This window comes from Lontra canadensis, unplaced genomic scaffold (genome assembly GCF_010015895.1).
Source record: "Lontra canadensis isolate GAN:19392208 unplaced genomic scaffold, GSC_riverotter_1.0 scaffold37, whole genome shotgun sequence".
Lineage (NCBI taxonomy): Eukaryota > Metazoa > Chordata > Mammalia > Carnivora > Mustelidae > Lontra > Lontra canadensis.
Genome location: NW_022631031.1, coordinates 12674824 through 12694925, shown reverse-complemented (window position 1 = coordinate 12694925; position 20102 = coordinate 12674824). Strand labels below are relative to the sequence as shown.

Below are 20102 nucleotides of genomic sequence, written 5' to 3'. Positions count from 1 at the left end.
TTTTTTTTTTTTTTTTTTTTTTTTTTTTTTTTTTTTTTTTTATTGTGTTCTCCTGGATTTTCAGTGGCTTGATCCCTATAAACGTGGAGTGGTTAAAGCTCATATGTAGTATTATATTTTTAGTTGGGTGGATGGATGGAAGAGTCAGGGAGAGGCTGCGGCTGCCGCTGCCTTTTCGGGTGTTGCTTAGATTAAGGCTGAGACTTGGCTGCGATTGGGACGCGACAGTGACACGGGCATCGATCGCTTCCATTGAGAGCAATGCAAAAACACAGCCCGGGTATGTAACACTCTCGGTGCCATCAACATTTGTTTTACTTTATATTTACTGGCAAAACTGACAGAGCAAGCTCAGACTTTCTTTCTTTCTCTCTTCCTCTCTTCTCTTTTCTAACTGAAGAATTAAAAACAATTGTATATAGAAGTTGTTGGAAATGATGGTTTAAATACAACAGAAAGGAGATATTTGGAATTATTTCACTACCTCTGTGACTGATTGTGTTTTAGAGGTTTTGTTTTTTTTTTCCTCCACAAAGGAGCATATTATGAAAAATGAAGGTTTTTCTTTTTTCCTTCCTCTTCTTAAAAAAAGAAAATCCTTAAGGGAATATTTGATATTTTCAGTGTTTGCAGTTTCAATCAGCAGGAAGGCACACAAAAATAAAAGATGGCTAGCCAGCTGTTTTAACCTCTTGCACCTGGCTTCAGTGTGGGGATCATAGGTTTAGAGAGTTATTTTTTTTAAATGGTTTTAATACTTATGGCATAAACTGAGGAGAGAGCATCACTGTGTATTTATTCAATAGCTGGTTGCTTTTGGATTTAAAAAAGTAAACTCATATTTAAGTGTTTTCTTTTTTGTGAAAGTGAAGATAGAACCAATGGAATATGGGTGAAATACCATAAATCTGAAAAGTGAGATGTACCTAAGGAACAAAGAAAGGTCAGGTAAACCAGCTGTGTAAGTCAAAGCAATAGCACCAACTGTGGGGTTAGGACAGGGAGAGTGGGCTGTGGGTCTAGGAAGTGAAAGTTGCCACTGAAAGTTAAAAATGAAGGAAACATGGTTCAGGTCTATTGTAATCTTTCACAGTTTTTAGGAAATGAGCCCAAATCTGTTCATTAATTTTGACCTAGTTGGATTATTTTTAAAGATGCTGCACCAGCAAAGGAAACATAAAGGATGCTGAGAAAATCGCTGTTTAATATTGCAGAATTTACTGCTTTCATTCTGACCATGAGCCTAAATTTACACAATGAAATTTGATTATCTCTAATAACAATATTAGATCCTCCACTGGATGGATGAGAATTGAGGTGGTTTTGTTGATTGCAAGGGTTTAATGTTGCATTTCAGAATCTGATGTGGTTTGGCCTCCCTTCCATTAACTGGAAAACCCCTGAGGTTTTACAATTATTTCTTAAAGATAATACATTTAAGATTGCATTGGTAGGCTGAAGAAAAGTCATAAAGGCAAGAAGGGAAGCCCTTAATAACTCTTGAGATTCAGACATGTTCAGCAGTTAGATTGGCTCTGACTTCACCAAGGGTCGACAATGTGTCATTTCCACGAAGCCAAATTGCCCTCTGCCTATATGATATTAATGTGCAAATCAATATTTCAGGGATTAAATTTCCCTTCTTCATTTTTTATGGTTTCTACCTCAATAAGTCTCAAGTCTATTAGAAGAGGCTGGATGATTTAAAATCTTTCACTGCAGAATGGCTTGTCGTAGTCTTGTTTCACAGACCATTTTAGGATTTTCGTTATAAAGACTAAGGGCATCCTAAAGAAGTTGTGAGGTAGTAGAGAGACATGCTCAATAGCATAAAGCCCTCGTTCGATTAAGAGCTAAGGGGTATTGGAAATATAATATATATGTTTATGCAATATAGACACACACATATTCTGCTGCTTTAAAAATATTATGTTAATCACCTATTGATTTATTTCAAAATCAATGGAAGTTCCTTTCTTATTAGTGATTTGTTCAGCATTCTTGAGGACTGTGTTAATTTCCTTAAAGAGTATGCATGAATTGGCTTGGTGTGGAAGTATTTGGGAGGGCTTTTCATTTAGCAATATTTCCCTAAGAAATATTTCTAGAAACCATTGTTTTTCAGAGTAATAATCAAGTGTTGTCATGTGCATACGTTGTTGTCGTAACTATCATTGCATTCTGTGGCTGAATGATTTAGCTGATATCTGTTACTGGAGGCCTTCTCCAATTCATTTTACATTTATTTCTAGTACTGAGTAGGCACAATGTTTTTTTTAACCCTCTTGGAGAAACACATTTGTAAAAGAAAATATGTGATTTGATTGGAAATAATACAAAGCAGAAATTTGGGAGGTCAAAATAAAAGATTGTGACTTTATCACATAATCTTGGGAAGGCCTACTGTCTATCATTTGGTGGTGGTTTATAGTCTAAAACCATCTGGACCAAGTTCCGCACAGCTGCACGAATTTCATATGTGATAGAACATTTTTTCCATTCAGTGTGAAATGTTCCTTCCTAAAAAACGTACACCAGACTCGCTTAATTTAGTCTGTTAAAAGAAATGCACATGAAAAAGGACAAAAGGCTCTTTAATCTCTGCAAGCTGTTTGTTTTTCTTCAAGATTCCTGTCTGTTTGGGTTTGAAAAGTCATGTTTATTGAGGGGATGATTCTGAGGTGTGACATTAAAATAATATATGATTTTTGGACTGGTGGCCATGCTCCTGCTTAATTTGCAGAACTACTTTTTATGCCTGTCAAAACATAGAGTTAATCTATCCTTATTTACAATTAATCTCAATAAAATTAATCTTAACTATGCTTTATTCAGTGGCTTAAAATATCTAATTATATTCAATTAACTGCTGTCATAGTAATTAACATTGCTTAATTGCCTCTGCATATATTTATGTAAAGCTCATTAGGTGCTGATGCTCCCTTTTCCCTTTCTATTTGCTATTTTTGCTGTTGTCAAACCATTTTCATCTCCCAAGGTCCCACAATGTCAGTGAGAGCAAATTCTTAACATTTTCTTGAAATGAATGTTATTGCTTTTCTATGAGAAGATATTCATTATAAGTCTTTAAAGACTAATCCCCCCCTCCCCAATACACACCCTGGTTTTCCCTCATCCTGGTCCCTACCACACTCACAAAATATTTTCTTCATTGTTGCTAGAAATATGAGAAGCCAGGTTAAGCTTTGTGTTTATAAATGAGGAGCCTTTCTGTGTCTGCCTAGGGGCTATACCCACAGGCAGAGTTTTTATCCTCTAAGACCATTCTAAGGGTTAAAGACTTGGCCAAGGTTCAAACTGAAAAGCGCCCAGGGAAAGTGCATGTGAATATGTACAAGTTTCATGTAATTAGTGCTTAATTATATTAACATATGCAAATTGTCAACTTAGGAGCTTGTTGAGCTGGCAAAGATCAGCTAGGCACAATTGCTGTATTGTTCTGAAACAATAATGGATTTCAAGTTGGATTGTGGAAACACATAACTAGCTATCTAATTTAACTCATACCATGGTGAAATTTCATTAGTCTCCATGGAGACTGGTTTAATTGTGCTGACTAATGTTCTGGGCTGCAGAATGTCCTAAAAAGAAAGCGTTGTTTGCCTAATCCACCTTACAATGACACTTGTTTGTACATGTTTCCCTTGTGTGAGAATTTGCATATGCAAATAAATAGTTTCTCTGCCCCATTTGTCATGGCTGTTCATTACCCATGAAGAGGACATTGTTACTAGGCTGTTACTGAGTCTCCCAAGACAGGATAGTGTCAACCAGTCCAACTACATTCTTTCATAATTTGTTTCTGATTAATAGACCAGAGTGAGTCTCAGTCTCTTTGGGCATCTGCAAAAGGAAGGTCAGTTCTGTCACAGAAAAGAGTTTCTGCAGTATACTGGGGGACTTTTTCTTCTTCTGATCATTCTCCTTTTTCCATTCATTGGTTAACACCATCATATTTAAAATAATGTATTCTTGTTCTAAGAATGCCTCTACTAATAATCTCTAGTTTCCTAAAGCTAAAAGATAGCAAAAGAAAGGGGATTCTGTTATTGGAATATTAATCCTGTTTTTGACAGAAAGGTAAACTGATATAATTGCTTTTCAGTTGAAGGAATGGGGGTTTATACAAGTGTGAAAGCATCGGAAAAGGATTAGCATTTTTTTGCATAATGAAAAGCTCTGTTGAATAGGGTTCTGAATGGCTGACTGAATGACTAAGATGAAAGGAAGATGAAAATGCAGGCCCCTCTTTCTTTATGCCCATGCTCTGCTCTCTCTAAAGTTATGTTTGTCCAAGACTTGAGAAAACAAGCAGGGGCTCAGATTTCAGCAACTTATAAGATGCCCTGAGTTTTCATCATCACCAGGAAGCAATATGTATGACAATAGTGCAGCTAGAGGATGATAAACAGAGGCTTGTATGCAGAAGAGTTTTCAGAAACATGCTAGGCTAGCCAAATATTGACTATTGGGTATCGAGAATTCCCAGCACTTTGCTGTCAAAAATGGTTATTTCAGAGGAGGCCAAGAGTACGGTGTGGATATTTAATTTAGTTAACGATGGAATATATGGTATTCCTCTGCCCCCCCCTCCCCCATTGGCTATAAATAGTTGTCTCAGTTGGTGGAACACTTCTTTTGGGAAAGAGTTGTGTATCCTGACTTTTGGCAATGTTAAGTGTGCTAAGTGGCCCATCAGCTTTTGTGGTTGGGAAGGGTTAGTCAAAGAGAATACAGTTATTTTTCTTAGGATTTAATTCAACTTTATGTTGCTTTGTAGGTGTATTGTGCATTTCATTTTGAGATCAGTCTTTCACAAAGTGTCTGAGTATCGTATGTTCATTTTTGAAGACATTGGCAGTAAGGTTTTCTCTTGTCACTAGTTAGAGCTGTAACTGGTTACCAGTTGACAACATGGTCAGGCTCTCCATGATGTTTCTTCAACCATAATTAGGGGAGTTAAAATACCCTAAGTGTTAAGACACTTTCAAAGGTGGGAATTGATTCTTTTGTACATATGTAAATCAAATGCAGTGTGGGTAATTAGTTACAGTATACATTTTAAACAATCTCTTTCCAGTCTGAGGTCACAACAGATGAGCCCCTGAAGGCTGCCCCAGAGCAGGATTGAAAGATTCCACCAGATATTAACCTAACTTGTTTTGTTCCTAGAGTGTAGAACTTCTGTTTGCCTCATCACTTGCGCAGTTCAGTTTCTGAGGTGCTATTAAGAATGTTACATGGAAACTTGGGAAATCAGAAGTGTTTTCACGTAAATTAAAGTATAAGGGTTGCCTCTTGAGTACAGAATATTGTAAAGGAAAAGTGTTTGATCTTGGTTATATAAAGTCACCAAAATTCTTTACTGGAGTCCTTTTAAAAATTTGTCAAGAAATTCTGGATTGTTTCAGAAACTTTTATGATTAACTTTATGATATGCTTGCAAAAAGTCTTAAAAGAACAAAAAACAAATCCACATGGAGGCTATTTTACATGCAGAAAGGCTTATTAAGGTATTTCCATAAGAAAAATGTGTTAATTTAAAAAATAAATTCATTTATATTTTAAGACATTGTTAACCAAGCACCATGTGTTGTAACTGGCAGCTTTCCAGCCACCATGGAAGTGGATCACACATGGGTTAATAGTAGCTTATGTGATGTCTGCATTCTTAGGAAATGGGCAAAAGCCCAGGGTATTCTGATATCAAGATTTTAGGAATCAGACAGAAAGCGGAATATATGTTTATATGTGAACAGATGGACACATGTGAGAACTAAAAGTGCACAGTTTCTCTTGGCACTTGTTTTAGTTATCCCTGATGATATAACCAAGATCTTAGTGCACTCGCAGTCTTTGATGGCTAAGGACGAAATGGTCTTTTAATGAGGGTTCAATGGCATTATTTTCTTGCATAAGGATTGTGCCCCTGTGATCTTACTGGATTTGATGTTCTGTTAATTCCCTGGTTTCAGAGGCTCACAAGTTGCCTTGAAAGTTTGATATAGTTTCACGTTTGACATACAATCCTCAGTCCAGGGATGGCTGCTCTTCACCCCCCTACTCTCAAAGATTTGTGAGTAAAATAATATATTTGCCATTTTCAAGCACTTTTGAATGTATGCACACAACTTAAAAATGGCTTTGACACTAAAGTCCTATTTGCAAGCAACTTATCTCTGATATAATTAGCCACTTTAACATTCTAGAAATTGAAAAAATAAACGAACAGCATTGAAGAATTTGGGTGGCTTGACTTGGTTAATATGTCATAATGCCCTGATGGTCCAAGACAAGTCCTGAGTAGGTGTTTTAGTCATTCAGGTCAGGAGTTCATACACTAGCATCATGGATGTAGATGATCGATCATTTCTCATGTTTGCTTGTCCTAAGGATACGACAGTGCACAGTTGGTAATTTCTGAATGGTGCCCACTCTAGCACATACCTCTGAAGACAAAGTTTATAGGTTCCAGTGTGTTCTAGCTATAAAAACAGAAATCGTTCTGCAAGTATTTACTGAGATCTAAATCATTTTAACCAGGGAAAATTGACTTTTGGGTTAAAATATGCATTTTATAACTGTCCATAAAATTATTTTCCTTCACTGTAAAGAAGAAATGAAATCCTTAGCTTTAACAATGGTTAAAATACAAAAAACATACGAGCTGGTGTGTGCCACCTGGTTATACTGTTAAAAACAAAACAAAACAAAGGAGAATCTTGAAATTCATCTGCATGGAAGAATAAATTGAGGAAGCCCAATTATTTCCCAAAGTACCTTAATTAAACCTGAAAGGCTTTATTAATGTGGATTCTCTAAAATACAGTTCTTAGTCCTTTTTTCCATAAGGTTAGGAATAATGCAAGTAATACCTAAATTTTCTGAGCCCACTACTTACTCGAGAATGAGTCATCTCTTTTGGTTTAGTGTATACCACATAGGAGTGTGTGTAGAGACACATATGCACACACCCCGACCCTTTTTCCGTGTTTGTGTCTCTCTTTCCTCTTTAGATGTACCCATAGGGGTAGCCTGTGAAATTTTCCCCCTGTAGACTAAATTCCTTTCATTTTCTGAGAACTGACCAACATTATCACAATAGAAAAAAAGCAGGTAGGTTTGTAAGGGAAACTATCAACATGCTAAAGCCTGAGAATACCCTAGAGTTAATCCAGTTCAGCCAGCTAATTGTAAAATATGAGATATTGAATTCAGGAGAAATAACCATTGAGTTACCAAGCAAGCTAAGAAAATGTCAGGACAAAACTCAGGTATCCCAATTCAAGGACTAGTGGTCACACAGTTATATTGGCTGCTTGGAAAAGGGTTTGTTATGTAACTGAGTATGGTGGTGGAAATAGAGAAGAAAAGGAAAATGTTGTTAATCCAACAGTGGTACTCTTTTCTTCTGAGAGAGGAGTTCTCTACTACGAAAAGGGAACGAGTACAATCTGAATGGCATCTTATCACTGTGACTATATACATATTTTTGGGTTATTTAGGAGGTCAGACTAGTTGCATTGAATGGTCGAGAAGAGTTTATGATTCATAAAAGTACCAATGATCTCAGTCAGTTGAAATGTATTCTTAATAATCATAAACATGGTTATGAAGATTAAGATTTCTAGTCTATGTAGGGAAAGCAAATGAAGACAATGCTGTGATGTTGTAAAGGTAGCATAGTGCAAAGAAAGAATGACACAGTAAAAAGCAGACATTCTTTTGATTCTATTTACTTTGAATTCCTTTTTTTAAATTTGTTTTTATTTTTTATTTTTGCATTTAAAGACAGGAACAGAAATTTACTACCTCCCAAGTTCTCTGAGAAGTTCTTATAGCCAAAAGAGAAAGATTGAGTATGGTATTCCTAATTCAAGTATGTGAATCTTGACTGCATTTTTAAGTGCTTGGCTTCCTTTTTAAATGAGTTTACTTTAGCTTAGACTTCAGATATTTGAAAATCTACTCCATTTTTGACAACTCAAGGACCAGTAGAAATTGTGTTAGAGCTACTAGACACCTGAGTTAAATTCTTATTATGGATGTAATCTTTGTAAGCTTCAGTTTCCTCATTTGTATCTTAAAGTTGTTGTAGAGATTACATAACACTAAAGTGTTGTGAACATTAAAATAAGTAAATATGACAGGGCCTGATACCGTGTCCCCTTTTTCCTTATTTTCAGTAGCTGGTTTATGTAGTACCCAACTAAAGAGCATTTGGTCAAGCAAGTCAACATAGATCTTTTGAATAGGGATGCCCCTCTCTCTTACAACAGAAACAGAAATTAGGAAATGTGTTTGCAAAGAAGGTATATTCTTTTTTTTTTTTTTAAAGATTTTATTTATTTATTTGACAGAGAGAGATCACAAGTAGGCAGACAGAGAGAGAGGAAGGGAAGCAGGCTCCCTACCGAGCAGAGAGCCCAATGCGGGACTGGATCCCAGGACCCTGAGATCATGACCTGAGCTGAAGGCAGCGGCTTAACCCACTGAGCCACCCAGGCGCCCCAGAAGGTATATTCTTATTGACATACCTGGATGGCATCTTTGTGGCTAGTCCTTCCCTCATTATCTGCCCCTCCATCATCGTGAGTTGTTTTGGTTTCAAGGGCTTTTAGACGTTTAATGCATTTCTGGGTCTTTTTCTAAGAAGCAAATTAGAACAGGAATAGTTCTTAAATAATTCAGACCTTGGTCTAACTACATGAATTCCAGATTCCAGACTGTCCATTATATGCAATCATAGACGATACCACAACGCTTATTTAAGTCTTGTTGACCCAGCCTGTTTGAAAGCCTTAGAATTACAGGATTTCCCCAAACTGGATTAGACGCAATAGAAATAACTTTCCAGATTTTTGGTATTATGATATTTTGATACACAACAAAAGGAGTATGGATACTGTTACATGGCACCCTGTTGATCAAGATTTATACCAACTTAGAGAAGAGATCCAGTTATTAATAATCCAGTAATGCTGTACAACCTTTAAGTTTTCTTGAGGGATTTTATAGCCAATTTATGAGACTCCTTGGCTTATCTCTTGGAGGAGATCACAATCCTTTTTTTTATAATAATGCATTATTCATTGGAGGAGTACCCAAGTTCAAAGATAAGATTCATGACAAAAGTTAATAAATTTATAATACAATTTTTGGGCTACCTAGAAATGAATTATTTCTGTTATGGATCTTCTTTTTTAAAATTTGTAATAATTTCCCATTGTGATACATGTAAGATGCGCATTTAAAACTATTTGTATTTTTATGGGAAATGTAAGTGTACTTGGATTGTAACTTCACAGCTTCGTGTTTCATTTTTGCTTAATATGTGTGGTTCATAATCTTTGTTAAAATTTTCCTAAAAATAAAAGTGTGTGCCTCGCCCATGTTCTGGTCATTTATGAGTGGCCTGGGACTTGACAATTCACTTGAAATATACTGATGTAAAGCAAAGCATTTATTGAATACTGATAGGCTAATGATATATTTCAATGAAAGAAAAACAGTTGGCATCTAAGCATTTTTCACGATGCTTGTTTAAGTGTTTCTTCAAATAAACTTTAGCTTCCATGAGGGCAGCAACCGTATCTGTTTAATCACTGTATTGTGACAGACGTTATTGGCAAATCTTTGGTGCTCAACAAAATATCTGTTGAATGAATGAAAAAATGAATAATAGTTAATTAAAAATATAAATAGAAGACTTCAATTTAGGGACACCTGAGTGGCTCAGTGGGTTAAGCCACTGCCTTCGGCTCAGGTCATGATCCCAGGGTCCTGGGATTGAGTCCTGCATTGGGCTCCTTGCTCAGTAGGGAGCCTGCTTCTCTCTCTGCCTCTGCCTGCCACTCTGCCTACTTGTGTGTGCGCTCTCTCTCTGACAAATAAATAAATAAAATCTTAAAAAAAAAAAAAAGAAAACTTCAATTACTATTCTCCCGAAATCTTCCTCTATTCTTGAAATCTAGGTACTGAAAAGAAATATACAGCCTTAAAAACATCTGGGTTTGTCTTGGAAAACTCCATAGGGAGAACTATCTTCAGCGCAATCTAAATGGGTTTTTATATTAGAACCATAGATCGCTGTAGTCAGAAGGGATATAGCATAATCATCTCGTTTAACCCATAAGGAAACTGCAACTCAGAGAAATTTCTGGGAAATATCACATAACTACAGCACCTAGTTGTTCAGCTCTAATGTGTATGTGCCCTTTAGCAAATTATTTAGCATTTTTTACCTTAGTTGGCTTAGCTGCTCCCATATCCAAAGATCCTATAATATTAATATGATAATAATTTCTGCAATGCTGGAGATTTTTTTTTTTTTTTTTTGGTGAAATTTTTCCAAGCAAAGGAAGATTTTTCAGTTGGTACCATTTCTGTGATGACCACAGCACAAGCTGACTGTTCTGGGATTGTAATGTTAAGCTGCTTGAGATAGACAAGAATTGCTTGAAAGGTGAAAACTTGCAGAAAAAAGTGGGGTGGGTCATTTAGTTCTTGAAATGAAGCAGGGTGCAGATTAGGAATCATTATGGTTTGCCAGAAGTCGCTAGTCATAGAAGCCTGTTTAAGTGCTCACTGTCAACAAGGAAATCATGGGCAGCACTTACAGTGGCTCACCTCTGATTTATTCATAAACCTCACACGAGCACTTGGCTTTGTTCTTGCTCTAGTAAGGGGGACTGATGCCAATAAGAACAGGAATAAAGAGCTCCTTGCATGGTCCAAGAGTGAATAGCACTTTACCTCAAAGCCTGACCTCTTTTCTTGAGGTCTGTTATGCTACTGTTGACTCTGATTGGCTGTGTGTTCTCAGAGGAAACGAGAGAAGAGGTTATAACAAGTATCTACTCTGTAAACTCCATAGTATACATAACAAGAACTATGTAACTGGAACTTAGGTTCTAACTTAACCTAAAGGGTTGCGGTATTCATGCTAAATGGAAAGGCTTCCTTTTCCCTTCTCCTTTGAAGTCTGAGAAGATTCACATTTAGTAATAGTTGGAAAAAATACTTCTTCCTTCTGATTGGAGAATGCAATGATCTTGGAGTAAAATGGGTTTTGATGATCCTTTTCCCCATTAAAATGAATTTAGAGACATTTAATAATATAGGAAATGAAGGGTTCAAAAATAAAATATGTACTACACTGGGATGAGAAAAAAAAAAGTGGGCTTGCCCGATTGATAAGCCATACTTATCTGAAAAGCTTTATCTGGGCCACTTCACCAATTATGCTCTGCTCCAGACGCCCATGTTGAGGAGACGGGACCTTTAAGAGACAGTCAGCTGGCTGGTTTGCACTGGGGCAGAGGTTGAGTAGAGTTACTTAAATCCCCAGAGCCACATTTAGTTAATGCTTGTCATCCTCCCCCCCCATCCTGTCCACTTTGGCTTCCCTTTTCTCCTTTTGATGAAGTTGGTCTCTTACTACTAAAAGTGCATATATTTACACAAAAATTTCCTCAGATTTTCACAACACATTAACCCAGAAGAGCCATATTAGGAGATGGTGATGAGAGTTAATGATATATCTTTAGATAAAGCCATCCTCCCATGCAATCACATCAGAGTCATCAGCTCATTTGTCATGGCTGAAGTGAAAATGTCAGGACCAATGAGTGTATGAGTGCTGAAGGGGGCGAAAGGGCTTTTGGAGAGAGACATTTTTGTGCTGGGAGTCAGCCATGGCTTAGATTTAGCTCCAGGGAAATATTAGGATTAGCCAGCACTGTGTACAAATCCTTAGCATAACAGGGTTAGTTGGAAAGATGGAGAGGTGGGGTCATGAGGATGGGTGCATTTCTAGAGTTATGCTCTAGCATGCAGGCCGGAAACTATAGAAAAGAATGAGGTGACTTATCAAAATTGTTTTAAGGGAAGTGTTACATGCAAGCTCATTGATTTCAGCAGGATTGAAGCCATAGATTTGAATGGCTCAATATGCATATATGGCTTTTTGTTTAAATTTGGCTGCATTAAAAAAGTTGTTAGATCTATCATCCAAAAGCTTTGGGGAAAGATAATATTTGAGTACACAAAGGTAAGATTCAGGCATAAAGTACTTTTGATAGTATTTTAGAGTGGAAGTTAATCATTTAAATAACAATAATGATAGTGAAATACTTGTTGCATTGTTGGATTTACACAAAACTAAGAAGCTAAACTTTCTTTACACAGACTTCATTCTGAAACTTTAATTGAAAAGTTATTTTCTTTAGCTACAGAAGTTCTTATCTTTGATAGACCAATACTAGCAGATTTATTTCATTTTGAAGCCAGTGAACTGTTCTCTTTCAGATAATGTACCCATACAACGTTTTCTTGTTTAATTCTATTGATTTACAGTGTTAAAGTGAAATAATCTGATACCTGTTTCCTGCCCTTTGAGTATTTGTCGTCAAAGAAGCTGATTAGTTTTTTCCCCCAGCTCTTTAGCTGTTTTAAATGTATAATTATCATTGCATGTCATTTTATAGCTGTACTAATTGCTGCTAACTATTGTCTGTTTGCACTTAATGCTGAAACCTGATCAACATCCTGCTTTGGTTGATGTTTGGTGGTAAACTTTAATTAACTCTTATTGCATTGAAGAAGAGTTCAGGCTTGGTGCTAACTAATCATTTACCTTCATTATGTCCTGACAGCTCCACTTGTTCTTGGTCCTAATAGATACACCAGTCAGTAAATAAACCTGCAAACCTCATGCCTTATAGTTGCTCCACACTGGTATTTTGCTACTTAAAGTATAAGATAATTGGGCCCAGATAATTATTTAGTTAGTTTAGTATCTCTAGTTCTGCAGACACTAATCTTAATTGCCTCTTTCATGCCGGACAATTTCATTTTAATAGAAACTGTAGATTTGAGATAACATTATTCCTTCAACATGGTTCCTATGAACATGCATCTTTTGAATCAATACAATTAAGCTTGTCTCCTGTTGGAATTCTTGTCATTATTTTTCCTGAAATACTTTTCCTGTAATGATATTGAAGTTAAAGTAATCAGGTTACCAGCAGATCATGTAAAATTCAACTCAAAATTGCTAGCTGCTTGATTTTAATTTGTCTGACATCAAGTTTGTTTGAAAAGGGATAATATGTGGGTAAACCAAGGAGCTTATAATTATGGTTGACGTTTGTTTGTTTATAATGAAATCTAATTAAAGTTCATACATTTAAAACACAAAAGTTAATTACTGAATTGCTCACTTCACTTATGGACAGCAGTCAAATTAACTTTCAGGCCAAACACACACACACACACACACACACACACACACACACAGGGCTCTTCATAACAGAAATAAAATAACCAACTAATCTTAGTGATCAAACAGAAATTTGCCAATATTTCATCCAGAAGAAAACTTGGCATTCCATTTGTGTTCTCTATTATGTTAGTCCTATGTGGTTTTTAATATAAAATGACTTAAAATATTTACATGGGACATAAAAAGAGATATATTTTGTAGATTCTTAGAGTATTGTATAATAAGAGGTACTTAGTAGTGATTTTAAAATTTGTTCATATAGATTTCTTCATTAAAACTCTTTTGAAATTGGGTGAAATCATTGAAATCATTGCTCAGGGAATAGGAATGTTTGCTGGAATTCCTGACCTGTAATTAGCTTTATGAAGATAATTATGGTAGGTTTAGCCTGCAAAGAATGACTTTTTTTTTTTTTTTTTTAAGGTAAGGACATATTCACACTTTTACACTTACTGCTACATTGGTTATGAGATCCTATTGGTGGGAATCATGAAATACAGATAATTAGCCAATTGTTTTCCCTTTTTAGTATTTGAACCAGTAGTACAATGGTTGATTTTATACAATAGATAAAGAAGGAAAAAATACATGTACATCTTAGAATACATTGTCTTCACACTGTATATGAGATAAATATGTGTGCAGAATGGTAAATCCTTTTGAAGCCAAATATTCTGCGGTTATATATACCTTTATAAAACCAATTAAGTTTTTTAAATGTTACTAGGTGACAATTCAAAATCATTACCAAGTAAACAGTCTTGGATTGTGTGTAAACCAGAGAGATTAGTCAATTACATTTTAAAGACTAGAAATACAAACATAAAAAACATGACAAATATGATTAAAAATCCCTAAAAATGATTGATACAGTCCATGTTTTTCCAATGAAAACTACAGGGGTCCATGTTTGAGCTTTATTTTTAGAAGTGTCATTGACTTAAACTTTCAAATATAGTAGCGATTAACGGAGAAGAGTCTGAGAAGGGAAAATGATTCTGTCCATTATTGAGATGCTTTGCAAAATTGAGTATAATTTACACAACCTTTTAGTATTCTCAGAAAGTATATTTATATGTATTTTAATATAACACATGATTGATTTGTAGATCAACATTTATTTAGGGAAGAAAAATGAAAAAGATCATATAGTCATTTAACTCTAATCCTACTTTGCATGTTTGAGACAAAGGGAAGATGATTAATACTTAAGTGTGGCTGGGTAACTGGCCTTCAGTTGTACCTTTTTTCTTCTATAAAGAGAGAAAAAAAAGCCAGTATATTCTCATAGTATTGGCAAACAACAGCTTTCTAGTAATGCTTTAGCTGATTAGGACATCCTTACCCTTTAATGAAGCAATCACTACAAAGCCCCAATGTCAGCTGGAATACTAGCAAAACAGTATCAAAGAAAGAATCAGAAAGAGGCACTGAACATAATTACAGTTCATGTCCTTGTCTCACACCAATGCAAACTATTCATTTTCAATTAGAATGAATAAGAAAATTAGAAATCAACTAGATTGGTTAGAAGTACCAAAGTTTGTTTACAGAGGATAACTAAAGTATTGAGTCCATCTTGCTCACTGATTATGAAATTTTCCTGAAGCAAACAAATAAAATGAGTCATATAATGGTGTAATTTGGTTAAGGAGAGATTATTGATTTCTCTCTAAGGAAAGTCGCTGGAGTTTGATTAAAGTTGTGAAGGAAACTGAGTAAAATTCCTGTTTCCCACAACCATACAAATTAAGAACTGGCAAACTGTACCTTTTCTCTTTAGTTCTCCAACACATATGTTTAATGATACGTAATTGTCACAGAAAGTCCATGTAGGGCTAGAGATGTGAGAGGGAATAAGAGAAAATGAGTGGGAAGAGGAGGAGAGGAAGAAAGAGAGAGAAGCAAGGGAGAAGACCATGAAGCGTCAATCACAAAGGTGCTGTTTATAGAGGAGGAAATAAATCTGCATTGAATAGCTAATTTAGATTTTAATGAGGAAAATAAGGGGAAATGACTTAGTTGACTTGCACACTCTTTTTTTTTTGTAAACTTTCCTTCTTTAAAAAATTGCTTATTTTAAATGCTTCATATATTTGGTTACATCCTTCTATTCAAACTTAATTACCTTCTCCCCTTTGTCGTGACATGGGTGGAAAGTTTTTGCCGTGTCAGGAGAGGTCGTCACACATTCTTTTGCAGTTCTCTTCATTAATTCCTTCTTGCAGAAGCATTTTCTCTCGTGCTGGGAAGGTAGAAGGGTGTAACAGAAGAGCCCTGAAACATCAGCAGGAAGCTCTAAGCTGGTTAATGCAGTATAATTGTCTGGACATAGACTGGTCTTTGTTTGTGTGGTTCACTCCGAATCAGCTGTAATTAACTCCAGAGTGTTTCCAGATTGCCAGCAAAGAAAAATTACAGCTTTTCTGTTTTAAATTGTAAAGCTCACAAACATTAACTATGCAGATTGCTTTTACTTTGATATATTTCTATCCTGCAAGGAAAAAAAAAAAAAGCTTATTTGGCTCCCCCCACCCCTAAAAATGTGCTTTTGTTAATTATTTGACTTAGTGTCTATTGGAACATAATGGCTTCTTAATTGTTGGATTTGAAATCTTTTTACTTAATATTTCCTGACATCCTTGTCTTTGCCTTCCTTCTTGCTAACTTAATGTTTTTAATACTGCAATGGGAAAGAAGTTATGTAATCTTTTATGAAATACTAAATCTATACTAAAATAAGCAAGTTGTAGAGAAAGCTGACTAAAGAAAACCACCAGCACCAACTTAAAAGACCGAGATCAAAGATGTATTCTGACGTAAATGGTGTTTCTGCACAGGTACTATACCTGTGTTTTGATATATCAAAAGACAGACTATGAGAAAAGGGCAATTTCACTACCCTCTTCTCCTGGTCAGCACACCACACCCTTTTAAAAGCTTCTGTACAGTAGTTTGTAATTATGAATTCCAACATGGGTAAAAATGAGGTAGCGGTGTGAGCTAATAGTACACAAAAGATCTGTCAGCAACTGATGCAAAAGAAAAAAAAAAAAGTCCAGCCAAAAATCTTTTTTTTTTTCTTTCTTCTGAATTTAACAATAAGGAATTTAAGCCTCAATGTGGCTTTAGCAACCAAAGAAAAGAAGCTCTTGGTGTCTGCATAATACCACTTTGATGGATTTTTTTCATCAGTTCTCTGTACGTGGCAACAAATAAACAAGTATAATTATACTTGTGAAGGTCTATTCATTGCTTTGTCAGGATTAGATATATGTGCCGTTTTCACACTGCGCCTCTCTTTTGTCTTTGCCTAACTCACTATGACATATTGATAGAGGATTTGGAATGGGGAAAAGGCCACAGCAGAGACAGTGATGACCTTTTGGAAACTTGATATAATTCAAGGATTTTTCTTTCTTTCTTCCTTCCTTCCTTTCTTTTCTTTTTTCTTTTTGTTTCTTTTTCCTTTTTTTTTTTTTTTTAGGATTTGTAACTTGTTACCAAATTCTCTTGTAAGTGGACAACTTTTAACCCATTAAAATGGAGTAAATAAAGACTCAAAGTGTGAGGAGGTTGGCGGAAGAGCAGAGGAGAATAAAAACAATAGGCTAAGGGGCACATTGGTCTTCTTTCCCAGCACTTAGCAGAGTGGCTAACCTAGCATTCCTTTCCCATTATTCTGTCCTCTTGATCAGATCACGTTCTTTTTAATCATTTCACAAGCACTGTCTCACTGGACCGTAGAGGAGGGCTGGGACAATCTCAATTAAAAAAAAAAAAAAAAGAGGTTAAACTGGCCTCTCTGATTTTGGGTTCTAATGGGAACTCTGCTTTCTGAATGCAAAGGAATTCTTCTATTGTTCAGAAAGCCCCCCCTTTCATTAGCCAGGCTCCTTGTAGGTGGGTTTGGTCATTTAGCGGAGCCGAGTTTAGGCAGCAGTGACTGCAGGACGAAAGCAAGGCAGAACGAGCAATAAAAGTTCTTTTTCTGCATATTGTCCATTAGTTCCGAAAAAGGGATTTACATGATCAAAGTCACTGATCTTGTGAATTAGTGAGAATACCAAAAAATGTGTACACATATTCTAAGCAGACCAGCAGGTATGTATTGTTCTGAATTTAGCATTAAAATTATATTAGTTTTTCTCTTTGAGATTTCTTGAGGACTTTGGTGATTTTTGAAAAATAGAATGCTTGGCAGTAGAGAATAGAAATTGGTAAAAACTAAAAAGAAAACAGCTTAAATGGTAAAGCAGTTTTTATAGTGAGTTTGCTTGTTACACAGTCATTTTGAAATGAATTCTGTGGTTTAAGTTAAATGGTTGTCTTTGTGGTCTTTTGACTGGGACTTATAAAACTTTAGTGTAAATTTCCTAAGTGGGTCACATTGATAAAAGAAAGATCTTGTCTGACATTGATGACAATGAAATCACTTAGCATCAAATTCAGTGTCACTGTGTACACTGATCTAAATAACTTTTTAACTGTACAGACTTAAGTGACTCCATCAAAATTCACTGGTGAACATTGCCATGGTCAGAGTCAATAGCTACAAATGTTAAAAATCAGTTAATATAAGTTAATATATTATTAGCTGTAAGGATCCAGATGGTTTTGCTATTGTTGCTTTTGGAATGAAGTGTAAATTTGATTGTATGGAAGACTTATTATCTATTTGATTCAGTTTCTGATTAATGGGTAGCTTATTGAGAAGAAATTGATAGGCAATTTCCTGTAAAATTATGTCAGAGTATTGCAACAAAATGTATTCTACTGCTTTGATCTGTGATGGATTCTTTGGTTTTCGTAATTTTTTTTCACATAGCAATAATGTTACATTTTTGAAAGTTATATCTGGCTCTATTAAGATAAAATAAAAAGATAGGATCTACTTCATTAAAAGAAATATTGGGGTGATACATTGCAAAGTCCATTCAGCATCTGGCCAAAATTATTAACTACAGATTATATACAACTCATTTGAGGTACATTCAGCTTGTGTGTAATAATTCTAGCAAGTGTTTCTGTGGGTTGGGAACTGTTGTAGGGGTGTAGGTAAAACAGTTAAAATGGTAATAGAAATAGCTTAGAAACTCTTTTACAAAGCTGTAAAGTGGGAACTTTTCTTACTTTTGTAATTAAGGTGAATCTCCTTCCACATGCCAGCCTGTTATATGATTATAGGGAAAAAACAAAACAAAATGAAACGAAACAGCTTGGGTTTCGAAACTTTTCATTTTAATCTGGCATCATTAATTCAGTATTATTTACCACCCCACTTCTCCTCCAACTCTTTAGTCCCTTCCTGACTTCCTCATTTCAGTCTCACAGGGGATTATTATTTTAGGCATTTTGGCTGCCTTCAGTATGTATACACATTGTTTGTGCAGATTTGGTAACTGCAAAGGTAAACATTAATATTTGTGGACTAATTAGAAAATTATTAGGTTTTCATGCTTATGGTTATCAGATTATTTCAGTGGGTTTTAAAAGCTGCATGCATGCCACGAGGATAATTAACCTGGAGCTCATCAATGATTAAAATTACACACTAAGCTTTGTGATGTTTGATTTGTGAGCAATTAGAGTGTCATTTTAACCATTGCAGATACCAAAACGAATTTCTATTTCATTTTCCATCTATGTAGATCTTTTGATGTATTTTAAACTGATCACTTCCTCTCTGATTTAGTGGACAAGATTAAATTCGATTAAAGAGAGTATTAAGAAGATATCCTTCATACTTAATATGCCAGTGACCTTTGATAATGTCTTTCTTTTTTAAGAACTTTTAAAAAGGAATTTCTAAAATACATAGTAATATTGGTGAGCCCAGAATTTTGTTTTCTTCTTGCCTCTCTGCCACTGTGAAGTCCATGCAATAGAATTTAGCAGGGTGAGGGGCGTCCAGGATGAGGCACTGCATGTCTCTCTTAAACAATATAATGTGTAATGTAATAGAGCAGTATCAACCTTTCTTATTTCAGACATTGCCAGCACATGTGAAAGTGTTGATGCTTTTAAATTAAGGGGCTGTTTGCCTTGAAGTTATGACTCCCTTCAGTTTTAAGATTTGAATGAAGGTTGCTTACCTGTTTCATAAAATCAAAACAGTGCCTATGTCATAGGCTGAAAATAAATACTAAAGTTTCAGACCACTCAGCTGTTGTGTACAGTGCCATCATTCTGCAAATGGACAGATCTGCAGGGACTCAGAGAAGCTTAAACTTTAATCAAGCTGTTATTACAGTAGCTGAGGGTTACAGGCACACATATAAGTGAGCACACACACACAGACACACGCACACAAACACCCACATACAGAAGGGAAATGCATTTTCACCAATATATGTCCAACTTTTGCCTGGTACCCTACCCCGCTGCCAGAAACTGGTAGGACTTTACAGAGTGCATCTTGTTCTCAACAAAGGGTATTTATGGTCTGAGATGCCTGCCTGCAAAAAACTAAAAAACTGAAAAAAAATTTTTTTAAATGATTGAAGGATTTTCATCAGTAGTGCTTGCGTATGATTTGTTAAGCCAGGGGAGATGTTGATTGAGGCAGTTGGTTGAGAGATGAGCAACTCACCAGGATTGATAACATCAAACTGGTATTTGAAATGGTGTTCATTACGTATTGCAGTGAAGAAAACTGAGTGAATGCGATTGTCCCCTAGGATGATAGCTCTGGTTGCAGTAAATGTTAATTTCTGTTCTGCTGCCCATTGAGGGGACTGAAGTGTGGGGAAGAATTGTGATTGGTGCTTAATCAGGGCCAGCCAGATACCTGCTG

At 35.7% G+C, this 20102-nt stretch overlaps 1 protein-coding gene and 1 long non-coding RNA gene across 4 annotated transcripts in view; one reads left to right on the top strand and one right to left on the bottom strand.

Moving 5' to 3' along the window:
• Positions 1–20102, top strand: part of ZFHX4 (zinc finger homeobox 4) — a 179798-nt gene that overhangs the window by 2680 nt on the left and 157016 nt on the right. Inside the window, exon 1 of one of the 3 annotated variants that reach the window (XM_032869161.1) lies at positions 44–280. The exons of the other annotated variants lie outside the window; for them this stretch is intronic. The gene's annotated coding sequence lies outside the window, so the exon portion shown is untranslated. Of the gene's footprint in view, positions 1–43; positions 281–20102 lie in introns of those variants that run through there. 3 annotated transcript variants of the gene reach the window in all.
• LOC116874489 overlaps positions 9469–20102 on the bottom strand; it is a 21481-nt gene continuing 10847 nt past the window's right edge. The window contains exons 2-3 of the long non-coding RNA XR_004384009.1: positions 15435–15551; positions 9469–9676 (exon numbers count right to left, since the gene is read on the bottom strand). This is a non-coding gene — a long non-coding RNA (uncharacterized LOC116874489). The remainder of the gene's footprint in view (positions 9677–15434; positions 15552–20102) is intronic.